The sequence below is a fragment of the Montipora foliosa genome, chromosome 9 (genome assembly GCF_036669935.1).
Source record: "Montipora foliosa isolate CH-2021 chromosome 9, ASM3666993v2, whole genome shotgun sequence".
Taxonomy (NCBI): domain Eukaryota; kingdom Metazoa; phylum Cnidaria; class Anthozoa; order Scleractinia; family Acroporidae; genus Montipora; species Montipora foliosa.
This window is the reverse complement of record NC_090877.1, coordinates 16,160,792-16,165,791: the sequence shown is the minus strand read 5'-3', so window position 1 is coordinate 16,165,791 and position 5,000 is coordinate 16,160,792.

Sequence of the window (5,000 nt, the reverse complement as noted above, 5' to 3'; positions counted from 1 at the left end):
TCACCACGTTGACTGCAATAAGTGTGGACAGACTGCTTGCTCTGCAGCTTAGATTGAGATACCGACAAGTTGTTACTTTGCCGCGCGTTCGCCTATCTGTGACAATTTCTTGGGTTGCGAACTTCGCTTTTGCCTTCACTTATTACTGGAACAAACCAGTTTTCTTTTTAGGGGCTGTGGGTATATTTCCACGAGTATAATTATTTCATCTTGCTGTTACTTTAAGATTTATCAGGTCCTTGGACACCGCCAGGTGGAAATACAGCCTCTTTCCCAGGGTATCTCTTCTTCCCAAAGAAGAGAAGTCCTGGGAACTAGTCCTGCACAAATTCAGGAGTCAAATCCTCGTGTCTTTTCAGTGTTAAAAATAAACCGGTACAAAAAGACAGTTTCCAATGCCATTTGGGTTCATTCCATTTTAGTAATATGCTATCTGCCGTACACCGTTGCAACTGCTGTTACAGCCTCGCGTGGCGAATCTCTTTTTGGAACACGTTACAAGTTATTGGGGAGTATTACAGGAAACACTTCTTTTCTTTAACTCGTTACTCAACCCTTTTCTCTACTTTTGGAAAATGAAGGGAATTAGACAAGCTGTAAAACAGTTATTTGGAAGCATTTTGAGCTGGTCATAAAGATTGAGTTATCACAACTGGGGGAATACATTTCTATTATTCTCGTCAAGTTCAGGAATATTACTGGACAGTTATGACCTCAACGTAATTTAATAGCCCTATATTCCATTCATTTCTTTCATTATTAATATTATTATTTGTCTGATTTAACCTACTATACAGTAAAGTCGGCCATTTTCCACCCTTGAGAATCCCACAAGATCCCCTGGTTATCTATAGTCTAGGTAGGTTACTGGAGGGAATGACATAACTGCCAAAGTTTGTCAGCTTCCTTTTGAAGACACCTCATGTCAACAGGCCAGACATAACTTTCCTCATTATCGTTTCACTCACGCATTTATCATCATCATCATTATTATTCCATTAAGAACAGCTGCTGAATCTTGCTGGAGTGTTTCCCTGACAACAAGTCACTGCGCATGCCCTTAGGTGTCTTAGACTTTGCGAAGGATTCTGGCTGTTTCCAGTAAACCGTACGCTCTGTTCCGTTTAATAATAATAATAATAATAATAATAATAATAATAATTAATAATAATAATATTTCTTAGGCGCCAAATTAACATGTGAATATGATCAAATGCGCCTTACAAGAAAAAGAAAAGTAAAACTAAGATTAAAATACAAGTTTAAAAGTTAAAAAAATAGTTATTACAATTCTGGATATAATAAAAAGACTAAATATATATATATATATAGATATATTATATATATATATATATATATAGACATATATCACGAGCTTTTCATAGGGTAAACTGCTCTAAATAAAAATGTCTTTAAGTTAGACTTAAACCGTTCAAACGTTCAAAATTTTCCTCCTTCCGTATTTCACTCGTATTTCACTAAGCTGAGGTTGGTATCAAACCAAGTTCCAAGATTTCTTGCAACAGAGGCAGGAGCAACACTGATATCACCGATTGATAACTTCTCGATATGAACTTTGCTAAGCTGTTGTCGTGTACCGATTATTAAGAATTCAGTTTTGTCGTCGTTTAAATTTAACTTGTCAGTAATCATCCATTCTCTGATTGCCCTTATGCAGAGTTCCATCCGGCTTTAATTGCTTCAGATTGACTTGGTGAGGTGTTAGGATTGAAGCACAAGTAGAGCTGTGTATCGTCAGCATCTGCGTGCGCTACAGGGAGATGATGTTTTATCACCTCAAATAACTTGCTAGAATAGATGGTAAATAGCAGAGGTCCCAGACATGAGCCCTGAGGCACACCATATGGTAGCTTGATACTGTCAGAAAGACAGCCTCCTGAAAAGACGCGTTGTGATCGGTAGGAAAAGTACGACTCAAACTATTTCAGAGCCGTTCCTGTGATGCCAAGACTCGAATGTAGACAATGAAGTAAGATTTTGTGGTCCACCGTATCAAAAGCCGCACTGAGATCTAAAAGAACTACAAGTGTCACGTGCTGGCGGTTCATATTCATTAGTATGTATTCTGGACTTTTAGGAGTGCAGTCTCGGTACTGTGGCCTTATCTATATGCAGACTGAAACAGAGGATATAGGCCAAGATCCATCATTCGATTGTATGTTTGGTCAAATACACCGCGTTCTGTCAGTTTTGACAGCGATGAATTCACTATGCGCGTGATGACAGGAAGGAGCACATCAAGACAACCGACCGGCGACCAGTGGATGTTGGCATAGGGTCCATTAGGCAAGACTTCTTAGCGGACTTCTTGATGAGAAGGCACTTACATCACTTTTCAGTAAGAGGACAGAAGGAGCTTTGAAGATAAGTCATGTGCAAAAGATCTCCTACTCCTTGATTCAGTGGGTGCCCTGTATCATCCACTCCAGTCAGACATCAATGTCTGCACGGATTCTGGTAATCTTACTTACAATTAAAGTCATTGATGTCATTAGCCAGGGCCGTTTTTTCATGATAGGTCAGTGAAAAAGATAACCATTCCCGTTTCTCGCAAGGAGTCTCTTGGTGGCTCGAAATAGCCTTCCTCGATCAACACTATTCTCACCTACAAAACTTAGTATAATAAAAAACACTTGTCTAGCACTGATTCATGAGATAAGTCACATGGTTTTTCTACGACTTAAATGATAATCAGATCTGACAACAATTTGGGTTTTTCTCCATCTTCGGACCTCAGCTTTCATTTCGTATTTTCGTTTAGCGTTATCTATATCAGCATTGTACCAAGGGCACCCATGGCCTAGCCCTCAAAGTCTTTTGCTTTAATGGCGCATGACGACTCGCGAACAAGAGACCCAAACACGACAATACGGAGAAAGAACCGTCATTTAATTTAACAAGGTACAATTTGATCTAGAATACAAAGAAATTGCGTTGGAAAACTCGGCCTTACAAATGTTCACAAAGAAAAACAGAAAATTAACGCAAATAAACTTACGGAAACTAACTGAAAACTTACTTCTTGACTGTCTCCGTAAACTTGACGTACACTGTAGCAAAACAGTCCGGTCAAAAACTTTTGCGAATTCACTGGTCTAGCAATTACAATAACTGGTTAGCAAACAATGATGAACAACTGGTTAGCTTGGTTGTTTTTCTTGTGAACAACTGAAAAATACTTAGATTACGCGGACTTCTTTAAGGTGTGATTCCCGGGTCAAAAGAAACCCGTCATCAGATTTCCCCAATGATGAAACTTGGTTTATGATGACATTACAGTACAAGGAGATTGTTAAAAGGTAATTAAAAAGAGGGGGTCCCCTCGTTGCTTGTTTTCATGCCACGATGCTGACCCAATATGGTTATTTAGGTGGACTTTTGGTTGTTCTCAGTGCACAACAAAACAATGATCGATTATTTTTCAATGCGGCCGTGCTATATCACACAGAGTTCGACTTTCTTTGATTGATTATTCAATCTACGTACCAGAAAAAATGGCTTCAACTACCCTGCATTATTAAGTGATGTTTTTATCCTTTAAAGGAAACATTAATTTGGACTTGCTCTGCTGGGAACGTTACGTCTCTATTTGTAGCTTTATTTTCATTTGCCAAAAAGTAGCTTATAGATTTATGACAAATTTTTTCTGGTATTGCGGATATTGTTCTCATTGATTATATAAAATAAAAAAGTGGAGGTCACCGTGCTAGTTTTAAGAGAAAAGGAAGCTTTTATCTCGCTATCGAGCTTAGTTTGAGGGAAAAATCGCTTATGTTTTGTACGCTGGCGCGCGCTCATCGTGCGCGTGCTGATTGACGCAAAATAAAAATCCGTGCGCAGAAGGAATGAGCAATGCAAAACCAGGGAATCACCTTACAATCAAACGCTCTACGCGGGACGAGCCTTGCGACATATAAATTCAAGTGGAGCGCGCGCGCAACATTTAACGTCGTAAACAGCGCGCGCGTTTAACCTTAAGGACGTGGTGCGCGCCCAAAAACGTTCCCACGTACAGATTTTTTTTAAACTTGCCACCGCAGAAAGGTAATGATCTACTTTTGCCAACAAAGGCAAAAACAAATGGGGGTCACCGTGCTCGTTTTCGAGACTCATGGAGGTGCATTTTTAGGAGATTGCGTTACTTTAAGACGATATTAGGCTTACAACTGTCAGCAATTAAAATAAAGCTACATGACTGTGAAATTTAGATAAGGTTAAAACGTACTCAGTTCAACATAACTAATATAACTAAATTAACCTTTGCAGGGATGTCTTTTTTCTGAGGTGAAATAGACCTTGAAAAACGATACATAGTAGTCTAAGATAAGAAAAATTCGGTATCGCACGACGAGCATAAAAGGGCAAATATTTGTAACTTCTACACGTACAGATTTTTTTGTTTTTTGTTAAAATGGACAAAAATCAAGAAAGGAAGTGATATACGGAAAGAAAAATGGGCGAGTCACCGGGTATTAAGAGAGAGTTAAAATCGATGCGGAAGTTCTCCAAAGCGATTGTCGTATTCGCACTGTTCACGCCATTTGCGTGACATTTCCGAGAGGACCTGGGTCCACAGCTATCCCATGATGCCACATACTTTCATGTTCCAGTCTTGTGGAAAAATTTTTGCGCCTTTAGCATCGTGTTTACTTGTGTGTGGTTCTACGATGCATGACGTTCCCGTGCGTGACATGTGCCAACAAGATGCGCCCAGTAGCAATGGGCCCCCGCGAACGTCCTTAAGTCATTAAAAACAAAAGCTGAATGTTCAGCGAACACAACGGCGCTCTCTGCAATGCTCTAATTGAGACTACTGCATTATCTCTTTTAACCACTTTTAAAAACACCAGGTGTTAGACTACACTGTACCGTCGAAGCTTTCAAACCTGCTAAATTAGATACAAGCGTATTTCAGCGTAAGCGTCAACCCGCTCGTCTACCCAACTTCCAACATCATACTTGTCTCCTAATACAGACAA